At 52.8% G+C, this 25,920-nt stretch overlaps 1 protein-coding gene and 1 pseudogene across 1 annotated transcript in view; both read left to right on the forward strand.

Annotated features, from left to right (window-relative positions):
* GALNT18 (polypeptide N-acetylgalactosaminyltransferase 18) overlaps window positions 1-25,920 on the forward strand; it is a 353,053-nt gene that overhangs the window by 303,611 nt on the left and 23,522 nt on the right. The window lies entirely within an intron of this gene.
* Window positions 7,270-8,236, forward strand: LOC138847630 (coiled-coil domain-containing protein 169 pseudogene; annotated as a pseudogene).

A 25,920-nucleotide genomic window follows, 5' to 3' on the forward strand; every position in this document is an offset into this window, starting at 1 on the left:
GAGCTGGATTGGAAATGGAGCAGCCGGGTCTCAATGCTGGCGCTTCAGGCCAGGGCGTTAACCCATTGTGCCACAGCACCGGCCCCACTTCTCTGGTTTCTAATACCTGCAATCTTCTCTGGGCCACTGGACGAATGTTGGTTACTCTGCAGGATGGTGGGTGTCGGCCTGAGCAGGGGCTGCCAGCCCTCGGCCAGCTGTACATGATCCAGTATGGGACAGCCGGCATTATGAAGACCATGGGTTCTGGCACCGACTTTGAAAATTTCCTGGCAAAGTTTTCAAATGTGGACCAATTTTCTTATTTGTAAAATGTGGCTTGATCGTGGCTTATACTGTAAAGTTTGTTGTGAGGATTTCACAGATGGGTTTAAAATAGTGCCTTGCAAAGAGTGCTTGATAAGCTGTTGTGTCTTATTAGGACTGACTCTTAGGGTGAGTACCCTCAAGGATCCAGCTGCAGCCAACTCCAGGCCAATTTCCCCTGACCTCATACACCACCTGCCATGGATTCTGCCCTGGCCAAATCCTGCCCATGGACTATGGGGGTGTCACTTGGCTGCTATGGCAGCAACAGTGCTGTAGACTCAGGAAATGGGCAGTGACTGGACATCAAGAGGCCTGAGCTTGGCCTTGCCCTACATTTGCAGTGCCACCTCGACCTTCTCTGGGTTATTTTTACTCTTTTCTTGAGATATACTTTTACACTAAACTGCATGAATCTCAAATGTACAGATTAATGAATGCCGGCTTTTGCATACACTCTGCTTTCACCATCTAGATCAAGTCCACCAGCCCAGAGGGCTGCCTCGTTCATCCTCTTGGTCAGTGTCTCCACCTGAAGGCACTGGCTCTCACTGTTGATTTGTTCTACCTGGGTCTTTCTGCAAATGATGAAGCCTGGCGGGGCCACCTCTAGGCCCGGCTCTGCCAATCTGCTTTGCCCCAATTCCTTTGTTCTGAAATGCACTTGGTCTGGGAAACTCTAAGTCTGTGCTGTGCTTACCAGGAAGGCTGGGGGCTGCCATTGTGAATCAACTTCTTGCTGTGGAGCTACAGCCAGTCTCAAAGCTGTGGGTCCCCCATCCCCTTCCCCTACCCCAAAGAACGCCCATGCAGAGCACCCATGCAGCTGAGCTGTACAGAGACTGACGGGACCCAGTGGCCCCTCCCACAGGTTTCAGTGCCCAAGGTAAGGAGACTTGAGACCAGCCGCAGATCATCCACACTACCCTGAACGGGAAGGAGTGGGGACTGCTGTGGCAGACACTTGTTGAGGTTGGCCTGCCTGGGGATCTGGGAGAGCCAGAGAGCGCCGAGTTCTTCTGTAGTGGGTGGTATGTCCTGTTCTGAGTTCATACCGGAACATACACAGGGGCTTGGGATGAGCCATGGGTAAGGAGGGCGGGCAAGGGGTCTTGCAGCCCTCGGGAACCACGGACTCCTGCCCTGGCTGCCCACTGACCCATGGAGGGTTTGAGGCACCTAGTGCACCCCTTAGAAGAAGAGCACACAGATGCAGGAGCCCCAGATGTGGCCAGAATCAAACCTTCCAGGGCCATTTCCAGGGGCCCTACCCCCTCCTGCTGGAAGTTCTCAGCAGCTTCTTTCTGGTTGTCATCACTACGCAGTAGAGAGCAAGCCCAGGGCAGGTCAGGTGTGCACAGATGGGTCTGCCAGTGCAGTTGTGCAGGTCGTATACTGCACAACGCCAGGGGAGGGATGAGGTGCCTCACGTTGTTTTCTACAGAATATAGACAGCCCAAGGTGACAGTCTTCCTGGTCTCCATGAGAAAAGCACTCATCCCTGAGCATCACTCTTCATAGGAAGCCTGAAACTGTTGGAGGGCAAGGGATGAGCAACAGATAGTGGTTAAGACCCAACTATCTGCATCCAAAGCCCAGCCATGCCGCTGACTGACTGGGCTCTTGGGATAGGTGTCGTGAGTTCCCTGTGCCTCAGTTTCCTTACTTCTAAAATAGAGCCTAGCTTGGCACCCACCTTGTAGGACTGTTATAATCAAGTGGCTGTACCTTAAGCATCTAGACCATGAAGCCAGGCACAGTCACTGCTTCCTAACCTTGGCTTACACTGTTACAAACAGTGTCCTTGGTAAGGAAGGCAAGACCATGTCCTTGAGGGAAAGAACAGGAGCAGCTTAGCCTGGAATGGAGCAGATTTAAGGAGGATCAATTACAAGAGCACAGTTTTTTTGGCGCAGTGCAAGGAAGCTCATCCCAGTCATTGGGTTAGGTTGTACTGACCTCTCCACTCTCTGTGCCCAAGCCAAGGTTGGCAGATTCTCGAAGCATCAAGAAGGGTTTATCATGCAGGCCATTAACCTAAGACAGCCCTGAAGACACTCTCCTGGAATTCTGTAAACTGCAAATTCATTACCTTTTTGTTGGTTCTTCTTGTTTGTATCTTCGAGAGTCTATCATGTGCCAGACACCGTCATTGACCCCAGGGGACAGTGATGGTGAAAGCCACTGCCACCATAAAGTTTACAGCACAGTGCTCAAGACAGACTGGCCACCACCTTTTAATCCTCAATCTTCCAGGCTTCAAGCTGACTTGTGAGCGCCTCTCTCTTTCTCTCTCTATCTCACTCTCTTTCTCTCCCCATCACTGCACACTTGACTCCATTTGAGTTTCATGTCTTGGCTCTCAGCCAGGCATGGCCAAGTCCAACCTCCAGCCACGCTCTTTCCCTTCAGGGGTGTGGTGGGTTGAACTGTGAACCCCTAGTTCATCCTGCCAGCCTTGTTAGGTGCTTCAGCAATTACTGAGTGCATTTGGAAAGATATGAGTATCTGCAGGCATTTTTAAAACAGAATGTTAGGAAGAGATGAACAGATTAGATACAGAAGTGGTTAATGTCTTACAGGGAAGTAAAATTGCAGCCTTCACTGTGATCATTTCTACCTAGCAGAAATCTAGGAGCTAGCAGCAGCTTCCTCATGTCCGATGCTAATCAAGAGGCAAACAGCAGTGTCAGACACAGATACGTTCCCTGGGAAAACCACGCGCCCTTCAGTGAGCCTGTGGAACGGTGCACCGGAATGATAATGACATTTCCAGGTTCCAAATGTTCTTCTTACTGTTTTCACAACGTTTGTTGAAGATGGAGGGACTCTCCAGGCCACCATGTGGGACCCAGTGGCCCTCGTGGGTTCACCGTCTGCCGTGTGGCCTCCTCCCCTGTAGTGGCTTCCTAGGGCTACCATGACGAAGGGGCATAAAGTGAGCAGCTGTCACACCAGCCGTGGGCTGCCGGTCTAAGGCCGAGGTGCTGGCGGGGCTGTGCTCCCTGTGAGGGGGCTGGGGAGCGGTCTGTCCCAGGCCCCCTCCTAGCTCTGGCGGTTCCCTGGGTGGTAGCAGCATAACTCCACTCCGACACGGCACTCTCCACTTGTGTCTGGGTCATTTCTCCTGTCTTAGGGACACTGGTCATACTGGATTAGGGACTTAACGCTACACCAGCGTGACTTTATCCCAACTTAACTGGGCAGTGACTATTTCCAAATAAGGTCACGTTCTAAGGTACTAGGAATTCAACTTGGACTTTTGAAGATGTACAGTGCAACCCATGACGACACCCTCAGAGGGGAAGCATGGGACTGGAAGTCTGACTTTTACTGGCCAAAAGGTACCTCAGTCACTTCCTCTCTCACTTCATTGGCCAGAGCTAGTCACATGGTCCTACCTGACTGCATAGGGACGGGAAGTTAGGGTCTTCTGTGTGTCCAGGAAGCCTTGGCCCTGGCACAAGAACTTAGACAATTTCTAAGTCAGTTTCCCCTCGGAAAAGAGGAACGTGGTGTCTGGGACATGAACTGACTTGCCTGTGGGCACACTGCAAGTTACTGGCAAGGACAGGATTCGCGATTTCTCCTCCAATACTCGTTCATTCGTTCATCAGCTATATGATAGGTGATCGTTCAAGAACTGCTCAAGTTTTGGTAAGTGCCATTTCCCTTGAAGAACAAATTCGCTCTAGTGATAGGACTGGGCTTTGGTCCCCAGTGGGACCCAAAGACAAGGGGCCCTGAGACAGCCAGGGCTGGCAAGCACTGGTTTCACGTCTGCATTTAAACCTTTGAGAGGTTCCAGGTCACTGCTCCCTGGGAAGTTCCCTCTGACATAGCACAGTATTCCCAGGCCTCAGGGAAGGCCCCCAATAGGAGGAGGCATGAGGTAACTAATTGAATTAGTGAGGTGAGGCTTGCTGGGAAACTTGCTAATTGGTTAATGAGTAAATGTAACCATTTTATTTAGATTAGCAGCAAATTTCAAGCAATCCTCAAAATAACGGAGAATATTAGCCCTCATTAGTCTAACAGCCTGGAAAATTCCTTCTAGTGGGAAAAACACAATAATGGGGTCTCCTCACGGACTTTCTTCAGCCTATCACTCATTCACTCACTTGTTCATGCTTTTACTCATTCAACAAACATGCACTGAGTATCATTTCATGCCAAGAATTGTGAGAGGGAAAGGCAGCTTTGCCCAGGTCTCTGACTGGCAGAGTTCCAGGCTGGAGAGGGTGCAGGCTCTTCAACAATTACAGCTGGGCTTAATGCGAAACCTTACCATCTCTCGCCCCAAAGCACCTCCCCTTTAGCCCATCAAAGGAGAGAGGATCCAAGACCAGGACTGGAGATTTCTCCCATTTGTTCTACCTAATTTTTCTGGACTGTAAAAGACACTGGGGAAAAAAAGCATGTTTCCTTTGGAAAGATAAATTTGTAGCTGTAGAAGAAGAAAGACAAAAGGGACTTCAGTTCCTTCTAAAGTTTTTGAAAGCCTGAAGCTACCCCATTTACACTTCAGGAAGTGCTTTGACTCAAGGCATAAAAATTAGAGTTGAAATGAAAGAAATGCTGTGTTTTAATTTGGAGATGAAGTCTACGTTAGATCAGGCAGCGAGTTTAAGAAAAGTATAAAATTATGGATGGACACTCTGCTGCTGTTTTAGGAGTTCCTTTTTTTTTTTAAGTTCTCATTTGGTTAGAGAATGAGAGAGAGAGAGAGAGAGAGAGAGAGAGAGGCCTGCTGATGGCCCTGTCTCGCTGCCCCCCTCTAGAAGCTGCCACAGGCACAGTGTAGTGATGCCTCCTTGCTTGGCAGTGCCCGCATGGCGTCAAAGACCTCTCATGGGCTGCATTTGCCACCCCCAAGCATTTGCATCCCCCGGTTTTCACATTAGATTTCAGAGACAATTGCCATGGTTTTTTTTTTTTTTTTCTTCCCCTTTGTGGATCAAGAATTGAAATGTGGAGCCTTTGGCAAAGTTGTCCACTTCCCTAGGGTTTTAATCTGTAAATACATGAGAGTGCCAGACACACAGTGATTGTGCAGTTTATGAAAAACTTCCCTGAGCTGAATTCTCGCCTTTCTCTCGTTAGACTGTGCCCTCCACGGCTCCTGGGTTGCACTATCTGGGAGCAGGCTGATGCACTGGTGCAGGGCCCTGACAGGGTCACGGTTTGGGAGAGCTTTAGCTGCTCCCCTTTGGCTCTGCATCACTAGGGAACTAATGCAGACATGGTTATATTTGGATCCCTGACTGTTGTCCTCTGAGCCATAGCCTTACACGGTCTAGGGCCCAGCGTTCATGTACAACATTGAGTGAGCAGAGCCTCTGGGTTGGCACGGGCTGGCCCTCACACGGCCCTGTGATGACCCCACTCTCTTGGACCATGTGGATAACCACCCTAGCTCCTCCCCAAGACACTTGCAGAGTGGCTGTTGGGGCAGGGGGTGCTTTCAGCTTCCCAGGACGTGGGGTGATGAGGAATGCATGAAATAGTTCAAGGGGCAGGTGCTTGAGGTCGGGCGGAGCTGAGCTCTGTTCCCAGTTCTACATATACCACATGCACCTGCGTGATCGGGGCAGGCGGCTTGGTCTTCCCCCTACCCCACTGTCTTGTCATCTGTGAACATGGGACTGTAATGTGCATGTCACTGCACCATTGTGAGGGCTTCGATGGCCTGTATGTGACCACACACCGCCCAGTCCCTCCAGTGTGATGGCCAGTGTCAGGCTACCCCCCAGAGCAACCTGTCCGCAGGTAAAGCAGGAATTCAGGGATGGCAAGAGTAGGAATAGCTGCCTGCAGTCATCCCTCCCTGGGGCTGGGGTCGCTGGCAGCCCCCAGAGACCAGGTGCCTGGGGATCCTGCCATGGCGCAGGGCCCAGGAACTGCTCATCTGCAGCAAGAGAGTGAACAGCTTTATTACTACAGCTTGCAACCTCACTCCTTCCTTAGATCCCTACTGAAAGGAAGTGAGCTAACCTTGCTGCACCCCTGTTGTCAGTACTGGGCTGTGATTTCCGGCTCTGCCACCTGTTAACTCTGTGGTCTGGGATAGGACACTTAATTTCTCTTTGCCTCAGGTATCTACACCTTAAAACAAAGATTAGTTCATGGTAGTAATTGTTGTGGGTTTTCTTTGAGATTGATTTATTTATTTGAAATCAGAGTTACAGAGAGAAAGATCTTCCATCTGCTGGTTTACTCCCCAGATGGTCACAATGGCCAGGGCTGGGCCAGGCCAAAGCCAGGAGACAGGAGCATCTTTCAGGTCTCCCACATGGGTACAGGGGCCCAAACACTTGGGCTAACTTCTGCTGCTTTCCCAGGCCACAGCAGGGAGCTGGATAGGAAGTGGAGCAGCCGGGACTTGAACCTGTGCTTCACCTGTTGTCTCAGCACCAGCCCCGGTAAATGCTATTTAACTATAGGTCATATTAGTTCTTAGTGAACCATTTAATAACACTTATCTTCAACTGTTCATGGAAAAATGTATATTGGGAAAAAACTATGCTTGAACTTCAAAATATTTAACTGCATTTTCTATGTGCTTTTTGAAGTATGATATCACCCAATGAATGGAGTATTACATGTGTATATACATGTAAGTGTGTGTATACATATGGAGTAACTACCATGTATCAATCTTTGCTGGACGTCTTCTGTATCTATTCATGCAGCCATGACAGCTTATCTCCATTTGGCTCACAGGTGTACCCAAGTCCCCACTGCTAATGGTTATAGGTACAGGTCATAAGGCCAGAACATGGTGATAAGTGTTATTATGACTATTATGATTTGGATAATAGTTTAGCTGTGCCCCAAAGGTTCATGTATTGGGGGCCTTGGCCCCCAAAGTGTTAGGTTATGGTTACCTTTTTTCCTAAGATTTTTTATTTCATATTTATTTGAAAGTTAGAGTTATACAGAGAGTGGCAGTGAGAGAGGTCTTCCATCTGCTGGTTCACTCCCCAGATGGCTGCAATGGCCAGAGCTGCACCTATCCAAAGCCAGGAGCCAGGAGCTCCCTGTGGGTCTTCCACAGGGGTGCAGAGGCCCAAGGGCCTGGGCCATCCTCCACTGCTTTTCCATGCGAGAGCAGAGAGCTGGATGGGAAGTGGAGCAGGCCACTGTGAGGCGTTTTGCCATGGGGACGGTGCCTCACAAGGCCTTCTCCTTACCCCCTTGTGAGTGTGCTGTAACCTGTACCAAAGGCCAGGGCCCGGAACGTCTCAGCAGCGCTGTGGGGGAGGGAAGAGGTGAAAACTTCACAACGTGAGCACCAACTGCCTTACACTGGAGTTGCTGGAAGAAATCCAGTGAAGAGGATCGTGCAACTCTCAATGCTTGGGACAAGACACAGGATAGCAGAACCGGAAGCCAGCTTCAGTGGTGACAAGAAAGTGGCGAGTGGAAAGCTCCCCAGGAGACACAACTTGAATTGCGATCAGCTAGAAAGACGTTGTTTCTCTGGAAGAGAAAATGGGGGAACTCCATGGAAATCCTCCAGATAGGCTCTCCTATCCTCGTGCCTGTGAACCAATGCCAGTGGCTTGGCACAGGACCAACAACCAACGCTGAACGTGCCTTGCTGGGATGTCTCGGGCCTCAGGCTCACGTCAAGTCTCTGAAAGGCAGCAACACATGGAGCAACTGCCGAAAATGGAAGCGAATCTAGTGAAAACGTGAGGATTGAGTCCAGTTCAGCAGCAGACAGTGCATGCCAAGAGAGGACCAGTAGAAAAGGTTACACGATCAAACCGTCTTCCAGAACTCAACCCGTGATTGCAGAACTGGGCGGATTTCTATTGCTCCCCCTTTTTAACTATGGAGAATATTCAGCGTGTTAAGCTAAGGTTCAGCACATTTTGGTTTTCAGGGAATGGAATGGATCAGAAAGAACTGTGAGACTTCTCTTTAGCTCCCCCTCCAGTTTGTTCCTTTGTCTGCAGGGAAGTAATTTCCCCACGACCATAAAACAGTCAAAGGAAATGTTTGCGATTTAAGAAATAGTCTAGAAAATCTGCAGGTTGACACCATTACACTTGGCTTTAACAATATCGCTAACCCTCCTGGAGCTGGTTCCCAGTCTCGGGGGGAGGTGAGCACCCAGCTTATCTCCCAGCCTGCTCTCTGAGAGCCCCTCATTTCTGTTTCTCCCTTGCACACGGAGGCAGAGCCACCCGGCCTGGATGCATCACTCGGCATGGGGGTGTGGGTGGCCTGGGAGGGAGGGATGCACGTGTGAGGCACCCAGATGCTGGCGCTGCAGTTACCCTGCCCTCTGCACTGAGTAATGGTGAACTCTGAGCTGCCCTTGCAACTCCAGTGCTAAAAAAGGAGTCCTTGATTTGTAATTCATTCCACATGGTGTTGTTCTTCGCGTCCTGTCCAAACTGCACCATTAGAGTTGTAAACAGGGAGCTTTGCATGACTTTTATTAAACCCCTGCATGCTGGGAAGAAGCAGTCATTACCAGCACCACGATGGGCCGGCACTCAGGCTCACTAACCAGCGAGAGGCTGAGGGTCTTGCCTTACCACTCACCTGCTGTTCTTTAGTGAGCTTTGCTTCCTAGGCCTCTTTGGCCTTGGGGACAGCTCAGGAACCCAGTAACAAAGGAGCTCAATTTAGACTCTGACTTGGCTCTGTGTTCTTTGGACAAGTCATCTTGCTCCTTTGAGCCTCAGCTTCCTGATCCACACAAGGGGAACAGGCACTGAGGGTAAGGTGAAGAAGTACCAAACACCAGCACCCAGTCCGGCACAGCACTGGGCCCAGGAATGGTGGTCTCTTGTTCCACTTAGAGCAATCTTTCTAACTTCTAACCACCAGTTAGAAATAACTTATTGTCTATGACTTTATAATGTATGACTACAAACACCGATGATTCATTTATGGCTATGAGACATTTATGATTATGAAAGGTTGTCAGAATAGCAGCTTGCATTGGTCATTTACAATTTCTCAGCTTCGCATGTACAGGTTCAGTTAATGTTCTTAACAGCCCTTTGACGCAGGCATTGCTATGACCCCAGTTTGGCACAGGAGAAATCAGGTTCAGAGCCACCATGGAACTTGCTCAAGGTCAACCATTGCTGGGTGGTGGAACCCGGCTTGGATCCCAGGCTGCCCAGCTGCAGAGCCCAGGCTCAGAGCTGTGACTCGGTACTGCCTTCCTGGTTTAACTAAACACAGGGCCCTGCTCGCAGGAAGTTCTCCAGCCAGATACGGGACAGGGCACTACAGTGTGGTGTGATATCAGCCTGGCAGGAGGGCGGTGCGCTGTGCACAGTTCCTGGATGCATGAAAGCTGTACTGAGCATACAGGAGAGGGAGTCAACCAACCAGCTGTGCTGCTTCTTAGGATGCAAAGGAAAACTGGCTCTGCTTGGCAGTCTTCTCCCTGGAAGTACTTACAGCGGGTTCCCAAAATGGGGCTGCAGGAGATTGGGAGCACTGCCCCATCGACGCTGTCCTTGCCCATGGAATCTGTGGCTCTCCTGACTCCCAAGGGCTGTCCACACGTGCATCCTGCCTTGGGGCTCCCCAGTTTCCCCTGAGGAATCACAGAAACCATCCTCCCCCGGAGAGATGTCCATTCTGAGCATCAAATCCAAAGCCCAGCAGGCCCCCTGCCCCTCCTCAGCCCGAGGGCCGTCTCCTTAGGGAAGTCTCTCTTGAACACCTTGCACGAGGTGCTCTTCCTTGGTGCTCCTGGGTCTCTGTGCCTTGTCTGGTTCCTGTGGCACCTGTGTAGGCGCCATTGCGGTCGGAGCTGGCCGTGAGGTGCGGCTTCCTGCTGCACCTGTGTACATGTGCTTACAGTCAGTCAGCGACAGGGTGTGCATCTGTTTACTGGCTAAGGGTCTGTCCCCACCACAACATGGCAGGTTCCTCGAGGGCCAGGACTTTGTTTCATACAAAGGCTACACCTGTAGCCTTGTGCTGAGCCGGCCGCCTGGCACGCGGAGGTCAGGCACTCCATGCCATCTTCTTCATACATAGACAGATCCATTACTAAATGTGTTGGTGTCCTGAGTAAACGAAGGCTGAGGCACGCTGGCTTTGCCATGTTCCAGGCTGGCTGCTTGTCTGTGAGATGGGATGAGAGCCACCCCTCAGAAGGTTCAGTGAGGATGACCTGGAGAAGTACACAGGCAGCTGTGGCTCAGACCTGCAGTGCACAAGCCTGCAACAGGTGTGTCATTGCCGCCCTTGTTGGTGTGAGTGTCCGTCACCAACGGCCCCTGTGCAGAGCCGAAGGACCTGCTTCTGTCTCTGACACAGGACCTCGAGTTGGGGGCCTGAGGGCTGTGCTTTTCTGCACTGGGCTGGAGGCCAGATCTCAGTCATCGTCCTTGATGATGGGCCAGTTGCTTTGGCACCATTGAACAGTACTGGGGGATACCCCCTCCTGCCGCCAGTCTGGCTAGCTCCTAAAGCGTACCTGCCTCTCCACTTGACCCAACTCCTCAGGCCCTGAGGGCTCTCCCGTGGGCAGGGCTGGTCTGCTAACACCGCCCCAGCAGCTCTCTGCACTCACTCCCCTGCTCAAGACGGCCCTGCCCAACCGCAGCCAGTGGAACCCAGGGTAGGAGCAGCTGAGGCACAGTGCTAAGACACTTGGCTCCCACGCCCATCTGCAGCAGGAACCGGCAGGTTTCCCACTGGCTGTGGGAGTCCCCTGAGGCTCCCTGCCCTCACACAGGCCCCCAGGAAGGAGCTGCTTCACCCCGGGCCCATCACTGCCATTTCTCAGCAGGTGTCGCTGACATTCACAGATGCTGCTTCCCTGCCCTGCACCCACACCCACAGTCCTGACCCCCTGCACTTCCAAAGCCTTCCTGGAGGAGGTGGTTCCAGCCCCAGCTGAGACTTGGAGAAAGAAGGGCTATGGATCTGGGGACAGCTGGTGGTGCTGAGCGTGATGGCCTGAGTGGTGTTTATTTCAGGGCAGCTATGGGTGTGCTTACTCTGCGTCAAGACCGTGCCTAAGGAGATGTGTTTGGAACACATCGTGGGCATCAGTGGATTTTTCCATTTGATTTTCATTGGATTTGGTGACAATAATTCCATCGTCAGCACATTGCCATCGTCCCTAATGCTATTCTTGAAATCTGCTCATTGCTGCCCATTAGTTTTACTGGAGTCCTTGAGGTTAGCACTGTGTTAACACAATGGGAATTTAAGCAGAGCTGGGCTCTCTAAATCAATCACCAGAACAGCTTTAGGGTTTCTTTTTTTTGTTTTTCCATTGCTCAAAAATATGCTATTAAATGCAGTGACACGTGTGGGAGTGGAGGTTGGCTTGGGTGAAGGACATGTTTAAAAGGAAAATTTCATACCACATTATATGCAGAAAAAGGACCTGCCTGATCTTAGTTCTTGTAGAACCGGGATACAGAACAGATTCACTGCTCTGCATTTAGCATCCTGGGAATTTACTGGACTGCTCAGAAACTCAGTCATATTTATCTGGGGCATATGGAAGCCTAACAAATATAGGTTGAAGAAAGAATGAACTAAATTGATGGGAAAATTAACTAAAGTTTTTTAAGTGCTGATCACAAAATGGAATGAGTCCGTGTTCACCTCCGCATCCCTCCTGGGGATTCCTATGGCAGCAAGGGTTGTCCTACACCTGCCCTCGGAGCCCAAGGAGAGTTGCTGCCCAGGGAGTGTCTCAGCCCCGTGATGCGTGCAGTGCTCAGGGATTGTATGGGAGAACATGGCAGGGAGACCACTTCTGCTAAGGCAACAAGTGGGCGGGGAGTGGAGCCGGCTCTCCCGCAGCATTTGCCATGAGGCGATGGAGAGGAAGGTCCTGGCCATCAGAAGGGGCACCTGATTGGCTGTTTAAGGAAAGTGTGGAGCATATGTGCAGGCTGAGGGGAAGAAATCAGTAGAGAGATCAGGTAGCTAAGTAGAGAGGGGTAATAAATGAAGCAACGCCCCTGGGGTGGGGACAGGGGAGGCCAGGAGGGGATGGGATGCTAGGATTGGCCAGTCCAGAACAGGAGTGTATTGCCCGGAGGACAGGGGCAGACATGGGGAGGGACAGGAAGATCCCAACGTGGGCGTCCAGCCAGGGAGGCAGGGGGACCTCTGGCTTTGTGGGAGTGAGGAATCCCTGGAAACCGGGCCGAGCAGGAGTGGCTGCGATACTCAGCAGGTGGCCCAGGGAGGGACACAGTGGGGCCCTGTGGCGGCTGAAGATGCTGGGCCTGTGATGGGTCTAACCTGTCCTGTCCTGTGAATCTTTTCTTGCCATGCAAGCATCCAGGGAACAGGTGTAAAGAAGGGGAATGGGACCATAGGAGTGGGGTTAACAGGGTGTAGAAGGCAGGAAAAATAAGGAATTTAAACCTTTAAAACCTTGAGGCTGCTGGCAAGGAGGTGATTTGAGGGACGATAGGTGGAGCCTGTCTGGGACATGGAGTGGCCAGAAGGGAGCCGGGAACATGAGAAGGAAGGAACGCTGTCTTGAAGGCCTCCCTGGCTGATGAGCCGCCTTTGGGCAGTGAGCACGTGAGTCGTCTGGCTGCACAGGTGTTTGGGTGGAAGCAGGGCCGCGGAGGGTGCGAGGTCAGAGACAGCCATTTGGGGCACACAGAGCTGGAGTCAGGGTATGGTGGCTACTCTGTGGCACCCCTGGAATTGGGTGGTTGACTGAGACACTTAAGTGTTGCCCAGGTCGGGTGCAGAGGAAGCTGAGAGGCGGCCCCAAAGGCCCTGACGGACTTGGGGAGCACACAGTGGCAGCGTGTCTGAGGCCTGTTCCTCCAGGAGGAGATGGCTCTGCACCAGAGGGAGGGGCGCTGGTGCAGAGAGGTGGGTGTCAGCCCCAGTGCGTGCTGCTGATGGGACAGTCGGCAGCTTCCAAGACCAGGGCAGCATCCTCCAGGAAGGTCCCAGTCTGGTGGGGCAGCGAACTTGACTCTTGTTGGAAAAGACCATCCCGGGAAGACTCTGGGACTTTAATGAAAGGTTCTTGAAGACCAAAGCGGAGGCTTCAGGGGGAAAGCCAACACAGGGAGAAGCATAGAGCATCTTGGGGTGGAGAGAGGAGAAGAGAGCCCCATAAGGACCACACACATCAGCTATCACCCGGTGATACCTAGAGGACTGCCTCTGTCGAGAGCCGCAGACCTTTGCAAAAATAGGCAGTTCATCCCAACACGTGTGGTGTCTGAGACTGGCATCGCTGAGAAAAGCTGGGCTGTGTGGTTTCCGCCATCACTCACTTGGTGAGGCTCCTCACCAAGCCAGCGACACTGACAGAGTGGCCCGTGGAGGTGGAGCTGTTGAGGGTTTCCCACCAGACAGCCTTGGCGACACGGGGCCACTGGAGGGTCCTTTAAGGAATGCCGTGGGGCTGAGGAGGAGCCACGGGGAGGCCCCCTGAGAGCCGGGAGCAGCAGGGAGGGTACAGCAGAATCCGGTGGGGGGACCACATCTCATACTGCAGCCTCCGCAGTCACCTGGTCCCTGGCTGTGTGCCCAGGACAAGCACTCACTTTCAACTTGCTGTCCTCGCGACTACACAACTCCGTCCCCGTCACAACGTTCCCAGGCTTCCAGCTGCATTCAGGCCAGCAGCCACAGGGCTGTACCGAACCTGTGCTCCGCCAGAGGAAGGGGGCAGAGTCCTGGCTGCCGAGGAGAAAAGAGGGCTGGGCCACAGTGGCCTAGGGACACCCGGAAAGGCTTCCGGAAGAGCAGCTCGTGGCCCTGACGGGAAGAGAGAGCAGGACTTGCACCTGCAGAAGCAGAGCAAACCCATTGGAGAGGGGCCTCCTGCGGGAGGGTTAAGCCAGAGCCTGCCTTCTTTATTTATTAAGAACTGGGGTGTTGAAGCAGGCATCTGGCTTAGCAGTTAATGCCAGTTAAGATATTCTCACACAGCGGAGCTGTGGCCCAGTAAGCTAAGCCTCTGCCTGTGGCACCAACATCCCCTATGGATGCCAGTTCAAATCCCGGCTGCCCCTCTTCTGATCCAGCTCTCTGCTACAGCCTGGAAAAGCAGTAGAAGATGGCCCAAGTGCTTGGGCCCCTGCACCCAAGTGGGAGACCTGAAGGAAGCTCCTGGCTCCTGGCTTCAGATAGGCTCAGCTCTGGCCATTGAAGCCATTTGGGGAGTGAACCAGCAGATGGAAGATGGATTGCTCTCTCTGCCTCTCCCTCCCTCTGTCTATAGCTTTACCTATCAAATAAATAAATAAAAATTAAAAAAATAAAAGGCAGACAGTGGCAAAAATAGGTTAAAAAAAAAAAAGATACTCTCATCCCACATCAGAGTGTCTGGGTTACATTCCCAGCTGCAGTTCCTAGTTCCAGCTTCCTTCTACGGCAGCCCCTGGGAGCGGCGGCGATGGCTCAGTGATCCGGGTCCCTGCTGCCCGTGGGGGAGACACAGATTGAGTTCTCAGCTTCCAGCGTGGACCTGGCTGAACTCCAGCTCTTGTGGGCATTTGGGGAGTCAACCAGTGGATGGAAGACCTCTGTCTCTGTATTTCTTTCTCTCTCTCTGTCTCTCTGTTTCCCAAATGAATGCATACATAAAATTTTTTAAGGAAAATCAGGGTATTGTGCTGGCTGAGAGATGGGCTTTGGAGACAGTGAACTGTGCTCAGATCCCAGCTCTGCACTTGCGATCCATTACTTCACCTCTGCTCCATTTTGCTTTCTCACCTAAAAATGAAGAGACGAGAATTCTACTTATCCAGGTTGTTCTGAGGATTAAATGAGTGCACATAGGGAGCATTTGGCATCCCCGACCTCCAGTCAGGACTTAGTAAGTGTGAAATAGCACTAATGTGATTATTCATTTGATTGTCTTCAGCCTGGGGCAGGGAGTGTAAAGGACAGTGATTTGCTGAGGTCCTGCACACTCTGTGCCCTACACTTGACAAACACCCATGCACAGCAGCCGCCAGAACCAGCGCACTGATGTAACCAGCTACCCACAGCTGAGTACGTTAAGACATCTCCATTTGTTTAGGCCAAGATTGCACTGGTGGGTACTCTGGGCTGAGCTGACGCTTTCCTGTGCTAGTCTCTGCTGGGCTCAGTCAGGCATCTCCACTTCTGGAGACTGGCTGGCTGTCAGCTGGAGGAAGTGTCATGCCCTAAGAGTGAGCCCAGGCTTCTTCACGTGGGGGCAGTGATGTGCTTCCCAGAGCAGCAAGAGGGGTCCAGCTCAAATGCGCGAGTGCTTTTCCCACTCCGTTGGTGTCATCTTTGCTGCGGAAATCACAGTGGCCAAAGTTAAGTCACACAGCCCAGCCCAGGCCCAAGGGGCAGAGAAACAGACGCCACCCTGAAAGGGATGAGCTACAGCGTCACATTGCAAAGTGATTTGCAGGCAAGGACAAGAAAAATCTGCAGCTATTTAAAAAATATATCACACCGGCCTATCATCATATTCACTTTTTTTTTAAACTTTTATTTAATGAATATAAATTTCCAAAGTACGACTTATGGATTACAATGGCTTCCCCCCCATACCGTCCCTCCCACCCACAACCCTCCCCTTTCCCACTCCCTCTCCCCTTCCATTCACATCAAGATTCATTTTCGATTATCTTAATATACAGAAGATCAGCTTAGCATACATTAAGTAAGGATTTCAACAGTTTGCTCCCACACAGAAACATAAAGTGAAAAATAATAGATGATTTTTTTTAAATGATGATGAAATCAGATCAGACCTATTGTCATGTTTAATCCCAGTGAGAGTAAAGTTGGGAATTGATAATTTCTTTTTTTTTTTTTTTTACAGAAGATCAGTTTAGTATGCATTAAGTAAAGATTTCAACAGTTTGCACCCGCATAGAAACACAAAGTGAAATATATTGTTTGAGTACTCGTTATAGCATTAAATCTCAATGCACAGCACATTAAGGACAGAAATCCTACATGAGGAGTAAGTGCACAGTGACTCCTGTTGTTGACTTTACCAATTGACACTCTTGTCTATGGCATCAGTAATCTCCCTATGCTCCAGTCATGAGTTTCCAAGGCTATGGAAGCCCTCTGAGTTCTCCGACTCTTATCTTGTTTAGACAAGGTCATAGTCAAAGTGGAGGTTCTCTCCTCCCTTCAGAGAAAGGTACCTCCTTCTTTGATGGCCTGTTCTTTCCACTGGGATCTCACTCACAGAGATCTTTTGCCAGAGTGTCTTGGCTTTCCATGCCTGAAATACTCTCATGGGCCTTTCAGCCAGATCCGAATGCCTTTAGGGCTGATTCTGAGGCCAGAGTGCTATTTAGGACATCTGCCATTCTATGAGTCTGCTGAGTATCTCACTTCCCATGTTGGATCACTCTCCCCTTTATTTATTCTATCGGTTAGTGTTAGCAGGTACTATGTGGGGAGCAAACCGGACTAGACTGAGTTACTGGAATTAAGACTTATTCTATGCATCTGCTCTCCCACAATATGGCGCTGGGAGAGAAGTAAACAGCTTCCGCACAGCTGCCTCCAGTTCAACCAATAAACTGTAGGACTTGCTCCTGATTGGAGGAGAGCAGCGTACTCGGCGTGTGGGCAGCCGAGTTAGGATTGGCGGAGGAGGACTATAAAGGAGGAGAGAGACGGCATGCACCGGGAACATCTATGGGGAACATCTAAGGGAACCCGTGCAGCCCCCGAGAGAACCGGCCGGCGGTGTGCCGCTCCCCTGCGGAAGTGGGGAATGCGGCCAGGGGGAACTGCCCTTCCACGGAGGTGGAAGGGATAGTAGCCAACCCGGGAAGAACCAGCAGCAAACCCGGGGAGGGCCGAGCAGACGAAAGAACAGCGCAGGGTTCAGTGTCGTTCCCCCACGAAGAGGGGGAGCGACATAATGGTGCCGTGACTCGGATATGAAGCCTAGGCAGGGTTTAGTGTCGTTCCTCCACGAAGAGGGGGAGTGACATAATGGTGCCGTGACTCGGATAGGAAACTTAGGAGGGAAGAAACGGGAGGAAGCAGGAAAATACCGGAGAGAGAGACTAGCGAAGAGCCTGGGGGAAAGCTGGACGAGAAAGGTGCCGGAAGAAGCTATTGAAAGCCTAGGCATAGACTCGGATATGGACTGTGGGAAAGAAGTTAGGATTTAAAGCGAAAGTGAAAGCTTTCATAGACTCGGATGCGGACTATGGCGGGGAAGCTAGGAGATTGAAAGCGAAAGTGAAACCTGGAGGAGGCTTGGACTCGGATACGGACTGTGGGAAAGAAGTTAGGATTTAAAGTGAAAGCAAGAAGAAACTTAGACTCAGATACGGACTGCAGGTTGAACGTGAAAGTGAAACCTATAAGAAACTTAGACTTGGATACGGACTGTGGGGAGAGGCCAGGAGAAATGAGGGAGGAATATTGTTGGAAGAAAACTTAGGGAAACATACCGGGTAGAGAAAAATGTTAGGGAGGATGAAGCCGCGAGTGCAGGCCAAGGCGGAGACATAAGCCACCTTGGAATTCTTCAAGTCACCCCGGGGAGCAAGAGGCGAAGATCTGGAACCAGAGGCAGAGACGTGGTCCGCCAGGTTGAAATTCGCCAGGTTAGTCCGGGGAACTTGGACTGAATGCCGGTGGTGGCGGAAACATTCGCGGAAGCCGCCACGTGCAGAGAGAGCACGGGGCATGAATAGATAGGGAACGCAGGGCTGGCGCGAGGCCGTGGTGCGGGCGCGAAGTGCGTGGAGACCGCGGAGTGTGCGCGCGAAGCCGAGCCGCGCAGATGAGAGAAGCGCGGGCTGAAGCGGCGCAAAGCCGGGAAGCCGCTGCGGGGCGGGCGCCGGCAGGGCGAGGCGCAGGGAAGCCGCGCAGAGCTGTGAAGCCGCCGCGGGGCGGGCGCCTGCGGGGCGAGGCGCCGGGAAGCCGCGCAGAGCTGTGAAGCCGCCGCGGGGCGGGCGCCGGCGGGGCGAGGCGCCGGGAAGCCACGCAGAACCGTGAAGCTGCCGCGGGGCGAGGTGCCGAGAAGCAGCCTCGGGCGGGCGCCGGGAAACCGCGGGGATAAGAGAAATAGAAGTTTAGAAGTAAGATGAGAGAAATAGGAATGCTGGAAGATAGAAGTAAAATGGGAGAAATAGGAATGCCCGGAGATAGAGAAATAGAGAAATAGAAAGGCCTCCCTACAACACTGCACTGTGAGAGCTTGGATTCGGTCTGCCTGATTAAGTGAGGCGATGAGCACCTGCGGCAGCTAGCAGCTTATGCGCCGCAGGTCACCGAAGACAGGCATGAATTAACATCAGTAAAGGTCTCCCCCACAATACGGCAATGAGAAGGCTTGGATTCGGTTTGCCTGATAGGGCTTGTAAGCCCCTGCAGGCTCGACCAGAGCATGCGCTGCAGGGCACCGAACACAGGCACGCATCAGCGCCTAAAAACCTCCTCACAACATGGCGAAGAGAGGACCCGGATTCGGTTTGCCTGATTGATAGGACTTGTAAGAGCCTGTGGCAACTCTAGCAAGTAGAGCAGAGTGTGTGCCGCGGGACACCGAAGACAGGCGCGTATCAACGCCAAAAAATAAAAAGAAAGGGGGATCTGTGGGGAGCAAACCGGACTAGACTGAGTTACTGGAATTAAGACTTATTCTATGCATCTGCTCTCCCACAATATGGCGCTGGGAGAGAAGTAAACAGCTTCCGCACAGCTGCCTCCAGTTCAACCAATAAACTGTAGGACTTGCTCCTGATTGGAGGAGAGCAGCGTACTCGGCGTGTGGGCAGCCGAGTTAGGATTGGCGGAGGAGGACTATAAAGGAGGAGAGAGACGGCATGCACCGGGAACATCTATGGGGAACATCTAAGGGAACCCGTGCAGCCCCCGAGAGAACCGGCCGGCGGTGTGCCGCTCCCCTGCGGAAGTGGGGAATGCGGCCAGGGGGAACTGCCCTTCCACGGAGGTGGAAGGGATAGTAGCCAACCCGGGAAGAACCAACAGCAAACCCGGGGAGGGCCGAGCAGACGAAAGAACAGCGCAGGGTTCAGTGTCGTTCCCCCACGAAGAGGGGGAGCGACATAATGGTGCCGTGACTCGGATATGAAGCCTAGGCAGGGTTTAGTGTCGTTCCTCCACGAAGAGGGGGAGCGACAGTACTAGACTTGTTTATGTGCTCCCTTTGACTTAGTCCTTTCATTATGATCAATTGTGAACTGAAATTGATCACTTGGACTAGTGAGATGGCATTGGTACATGCCACCTTGCATCATATTCACTTTTTATGATTTTATTTGTTTACCCACTCATTCAAAAGTGCCTGTCTTGTGACAAGGCAAGAAAAGGGATCTCCAACATGATGGCCTTCATTCTCTAACGCTCTGTGCCAGTGCAGGGCATCTGACATTGCTCTCTGAGCTATGTAAAATCCAGCGGGGAGCTGGGGTTCTCCCTGCAGTAAGGCAGGCTGCATTTCTCCCAGCAACAAGGGGAATGGAGATGGGGGTGGTGCTGGAGCAAGTATAGAACAGAGATTTGTGTTTGTGGGTTAAAATCAGACGCCATTATTTCATCTGCGTGAACTCTGTTTTTCTCAGCTAACTCCTCCCTGCTGAATCTTAACCTGCAGGTTTTATTACCAGGCTCTTTCCTACATCTTCCTGATCATTGAGATTGTGGAAGGTCCAGGTCCCACATTGACCATATGTTAAAATGTGTACACGCGCGCACACACACACACACACACCTCTCACTGGAAACAGCCTAAGCTCTTCTTAATGCAGCGCAGGATACCCATTGTGAACCAGCAAGAATTGAGCCTCCTCATTTCTCCTGAGGGCCAAGTTAGGGTAAGGCCTGGCACAGACCATGGCCTAGGAGCAAATATTAAAAGTCATGTGCTGGGGAGAGAGCCTGTTCCATCTAAGCCATTAATCCACGGGGAGAATGGGGAGTGGTATAGGAGGTATTGATCCAAAACAGGGCAGAGAGGAGCTTAAAGGAGGCTTAGTAAGGGGTGTGAAGCAGGCCCCAGGGAGACCTGGAGGGATTTCTGAGCTGGAGTGGGAGTGTTCCTGGAGCTAATCGACTGGTATGTTTGGAGTATGTGTCAGGTATCGAGCAGTGGGTTGGATCATGGGAATACAAGGATGAGCAAGACAAACTTGGCCTCTCCTCTGGGACCTTGTGCTCTAATAGGGGATGGTTGACATTGTAACAGCGTTACCAGCAGCTGACACTGAGCACTGGCACTTCCCAATAGGTCTGCTAAACTGCGAGGGTAGCAGCATCTATACCCCTTGTTTTGATCGAGGAACCAGTTGATAGAATGCGTGGCTGAGTAAATGGTCTGTGGTCAATGGCCAGTGAACCCTTGGAACAGGGAGGCTCAGTGGTTTGCAGCCAAGTCAGTCTCTGTTGAATCCGCCCTCTTCACTCTCCCACATTGGGCCAAGCCCTCTGCATACAGATCCCCAAAGTCCCTTGTATGTTTTCCTAAGAGCATGCAGCACATTTTGTGAGTCTATTTCATGTGATGATTCGGTGCGGGAGCACAGCAAAATGGCTGTCAGTCAGTTCAGGCATCATCATGCTCCAATAACACGCAACCTCAAAATCTCAGTGGCTAACAATAGCAAACATTTCCCGGTCCTGCTGCAGGCCGTTTCTCTCCTGACCTTATCTCTCGTTTGCAGCATCCTGTCCAAAACAGCGATAGTAACAAAGCCTCTCTCAAGCGTGGTGTCAGTCTACCACGTTGTGGCAGGCAGCAGTCTAGACAGATGTTTCACCACTGCACAGAAGACATCACCTTCGCTCCACCTTCTCACTGCCCAATTCTAGCCCCAAAGCCAGTGCACCGCATTTCAGCTTTCGGCAGCGTTTCTTTCTCTTAGGCCGATGACCCCCAACTCCCAGTGCCCTGCAACAGCTGCTAATTTCTTGCCTATGCTCCGTGACCGTCTTGGTTCAGCATCACTCCACCTGTAGGGCCAAATGAGCAGTCCCCATCCAGGATGCTGTAGGCCCAAAAGGGGAGGTGTTGGTCACATGACAGCTCCCAAAGCTTCAGATCAGAAATGACGTGCCCATAGCTGCTTGCATTCCGTTTGAGTCAAAGCTAGACAGGAGGTCACATCTCGCTTTAGTGATGTGGAGGTGGATAAAGTGGATAATAGCTCAGTTGGGTGGGGAATGCAAGGAGGGCCCTCAGCGGACTGAGCGATGAGTTAGAGTAGCTAAGAAAGGTGCGTTGGCTGTCACAGGCTGATGCAGGGTTGGCAGAGGGTTGTGTTGGCAGAAGAGGAATGTTGGGGGGGAGTCTCTCTCAGAGCTATTTGCTAGTGGGTAGACACAGTTCATGCAGCAGTGGACAGACAGATACAGCTGGGAGGGGCTTTGATGAACACCTTCCAATGCAGAGACAAAAGGAGTCTCAGGGGTCAGACATCAGATGGCTGAGGTTTCTTGTAGAGAACTCAGTAATGAGCAAACTGTGCTTGCTAATTGGGGCAGGGGTCAGTCATTAGCTACAACAACAAATAAACTGGAGCAGCTTAGGCTGAAAGCAAAAAGCGGGCACCACTGGAGAAAACGTGGGTGATTGATTTTTAGAGACGCAGAGGGAGGGTTGATTGGGGACCCACAGGAGCCAGGGCCTCTGTGGGGGCCTCGGCAGCAGGAGTTTCTGGATGTTCTCTTGAGTTACCCCAGACATGCCTCGGCTGAGGCTACCTGGTTCTGCATCTTTCTGGGGAGGAGTCTCCTTGGCCCTCTGTAACAACTCCATTCTCACCACAGGGCAGTCACGGAGCATTGACTGTGGGGGCCAGCGTCTGGACAGAAGCAGCTTCAGAGGACTTGGGTCACGGTTAGGTAGGCAGCCCCTGCATGGGGGTGTCCAGATCCCCTCAAGCTGGCTCTCTAGGACAGAACATACTTCTGACGGAAGAGTCCTCTGTCAGCAGCATAGCATCACAGCCTGCAGGGGAGGACCCACAAGGGGAGCTTAGATGTTGGTGTCCCACGGACCCCCAGGTCAGAGGGGGCATCAGACCCTCAGAACTCCCAGGCCAAGGGCCCCCAGTGGCTACCACACTGGAGGGGGCCCATCAGATGTGATGACCCCAGAAGGCTTAGGGGTATCGAGCTTGGTGTTTATATTGAGCCCCGTTGCTGACTGAGGTTGTGCTGGGGAACAAGTGCAACTCAGCTGCTAGCACACCTGCTGCAGACCCGGACAGACAGGCGGAGGGGGATGGAGCCCCGGCTCAGCTGCTGTCTCAAATTGGGTTTCCCTGAAAGCAGGCCCTGAGACAGGGCTTGAGGCAAGTCACTGCTCTTCTAGGAAGTACTGGTGAGGCCGTGAGAAAATGACCTGGGGACAGAGGTGGGGAACAGTGAAGGCAACCCAGAGTGGGCATTTGAGCAAGTCCCAGGGTGGCTGCTGGGTTGGTGTTGGGATCTCCAGAAGCCTGGAGGGACCCTACCTCAGGATGATCCCAAGGAGTAAGAAGGGTGGGCTCTTTATCCACCTGCTTCTAGCTATCCTGGCTGCCCCTGGGGCCTGATGCAGGCCTGGAAAACCCTCAGGAGGTAAAGGCCCTGGGGCAGAGGAACGCCTCTCTCATTTGCAGGCACCAACAGTGTCTGCTACAGCTACAACTAGGGCTGGCACTGGAGTGTTCTGTAGAAGCAGTAAGAATAGGTTTTTCCAGGAATCCCCTGGGCTTTGTCCTCTATGCAGGGAGGCTGAGCCCTGCGGGGGATTGTGAGCAGTGGTCACCAGACCCTTGCTAAGGTCCATGTCTCAAGGGTGGCTGAAGGGCCAGTTGCATTTCGAAGGACAGCTGGGGAGGGTTAAGTGCAGTGACTGCACCTCCAGAAGCACTTGGAGATGCCCAGGCGATCCGCCCGCACCTTCCCAGCTCCATTGCTGATGCGCTGACAGCAGCACGCATCCTGTGCACAGCCTCCTGCCCTAGGACAAACCCCGCTCTCCAGCTGCTGGGGCCTTGGCCCTGGCCGTAGCTATGGATCAGGCTGCCTCAGTGAAGCGTCCCTTGGCAGCGTGCTTCTGCCTGGCCTCCCTCAGGGTCAGAGCCCTCCACAGCTCAGAGCACCTGTGCCAGGCAGCCCGGCTGCTGTGAGTGCAGGCAGAGAGCAGGGGGAACAAGGAGCATGGACAGGAGGCTGAGGCCTAGGTCAGGGCAGTTTGCAAGCGCTCGCTGCTTCCTGGAGACAGGGCAGATGGCCAGTCAGGAGAGGCTCGACCAGCTGTCCCAGCCTGGGATCCCCGTCCCTCGTCATATCCTGAGCCGTGCTGAGCTACTTCACCATAACTGGGGCTTCCTCTCCACCTGCACTCACACAGTGCTGCCCCTCAGCCCATTCCAGGGCCTCACCAGCGCATGTGGCCACCCCGACCCCACCCCGGCTCCCTACCTGCTCCCTGCCCAAGCAGGCACAGTGACTGAAGGGAGTGACGCAGACTCGCTGACAAAAGGCCGACTCATAGACTGCCGCTTCTCTCCAGAGTGGCCTTGTCACAAGGAGTGAGTGAGCCGGACACGCGCACACTGTCTCCTTTCTTAAGGAGAATTTCTAAGAGGAATGTTGGGGGGAGTCTCTCTCAGAGCTATTTGCTAGTGGGTAGACACAGTTCATGCAGCAGTGGACAGACAGATACAGCTGGGAGGGGCTTTGATGAACACCTTCCAATGCAGAGACAAAAGGAGTCTCAGGGGTCAGACATCAGATGGCTGAGGTTTCTTGTAGAGAACTCGGTAATGAGCAAACTGTGCTTGCTAATTGGGGCAGGGGTCAGTCATTAGCTACAACAACAAATAAACTGGAGCGCATGTGGCCACCCCGACCCCGGCTCCCTACCTGCTCCCTGTCCAAGCAGGCACAGTGAGTGAAGGGAGTGACACTAGGGGCCCCGTGACGACTTGATGAGCCTTTTGCTTCATCTCTGTGACCTAAAAGTGTCTCCTGTGTGTGCTGTGTTCCACAAGACTCTGGGTGGCAAGTGACAGAAACTCAATTCAAGCCAAATGCAAAGAAGTGTTACCCCCTCTTGTAAAGGACAAGTCCGTGTCTGCCTCTGGCTTCAGGCAGAGCTGGATCCAGAGCTTGAAGAAGTAAAATCCTCTCCCTCTCCCCCTCTCCCTCTCCCTGCCTCCCTCCTCCACCCCCTTTCCCTCCCCCATCCCTCCTCTCCCTCCCCCTCCCCCTCTCCTTCCCTCCCCTTCCCCCTCTCCATCGGAATCTCCCTCTCCCTCCCACCCCTCCCTCTATCCCTCCCCCTCCCACCCTTCCCTCTATCCCTCCCCCTCTCCCTCCCCCTCCCACCCTTCCCTCTATCCCTCCCCCTCTCCCTCCCCCCTCCCATCCTTCCCTCTATCCCTCCCCCCTCCCACCCCTCCCTTTATCCCTCTTCCTCTCCCACCCTTCCCCTTCCCCCCCTCTCCCCCTTGCCCTCCCCTCACCCTCCCTCCCCCTCTCCCCACCTCAGGGCTCTGCTCCCCGTTGTGTGTGAGTTGGCTCTCTGCTATGGTGAAGGAGTTTTCCTGACTTACCTGAGGAGGAAGGCAGGCTTAGAACCTTCCAGCAGTGTCCTGCTGCATACAGAAAATCCCAGGGCAGATTTCCATTGGCCCAGACTGGGTAACATACTGATCTGGAAGCTACCCCTGGGCCAAGGCAGTGGGGTACAGGACTCTGGCCAGCCTACTGTTAAGGCCAGGGTGGGGCAAGATGCTGCCACAAGAAAGCCGATGTGACTCTCAGCATCCTGCAGCTCTGACTCTTCTCTGGTCTGTCTCTGGCCTCTCGCTGGTAATTCACTCCTCCCAACCCTCGGCTTCAGTGCAGGAGGCCAGGGTGACCCTGTTACCTGGCCGTCTCTCAGGGCAGAGAGGCCCACAAGGGAAACCCTGGGTCCAGGGGTCACAGGCGCCCAGAGTAGTGCTGAGAAAAATGACAAAGCTGTGGATGCAAGGCCTGGGATTAAACCGCAGTACACAGCAATGGCTAGGACCCTACGTGGTACACTCCCAGCCCAGCAACACTCTGCATCCCCGGCTACACAGCACAAGGCAGAAGCCAGGCACGGCTTGGGCATTCCTGTTCAGTTTCAAGTTCAAAGGCAGCTCCGAGGTCAAAAGCTTTGCCTTTCTTCCTGCTGCTCTGCAGAGGCACAGCGAGAATCTCCCAGCTAGGCCTGCACAGGTCACCCCTAGCCTCAGCTCATGTTCACTTTCAAGGCTCCTCGAAAGACTGTGAACCCTCAGATGTGCTCACAAGCAGAGGGGCACAGTCTCAGGTTGCAGGTCACCGCTGGCCGGCAGACAGGGCACCATCCAATCTCTCCAGCCTCATCCCTCACCCCCAGCCCACCGCAGAGACGCTCCCTTTCCCTGCCGTGGCACCGTGTGGTGCAGCCTCTGTGACTTTGTTTACCCTGTGTCCTCTGCCAGGGGTCCCTTGTCAATTATTTGGGCAAACTACTCTCTCCCCAGGCTGATCTCAACACTCCTCACTCATTGACAGCCCAGGTACAGACGTCACTACGGAGTGGCTGTGCAGGTTGGCCAGACACCTGTGAGCAGCCCGGCCATGGGGGTCTCCTGTTCGCCCTTCTTCAAGTCTCAGTCCTCATCAGGCCGA

Source organism: Oryctolagus cuniculus, chromosome 1 (genome assembly GCF_051225735.1).
Source record: "Oryctolagus cuniculus isolate XC-2025 breed Fujian yellow rabbit chromosome 1, ASM5122573v1, whole genome shotgun sequence".
In the NCBI taxonomy this organism is placed as follows: Eukaryota; Metazoa; Chordata; class Mammalia; order Lagomorpha; family Leporidae; genus Oryctolagus; species Oryctolagus cuniculus.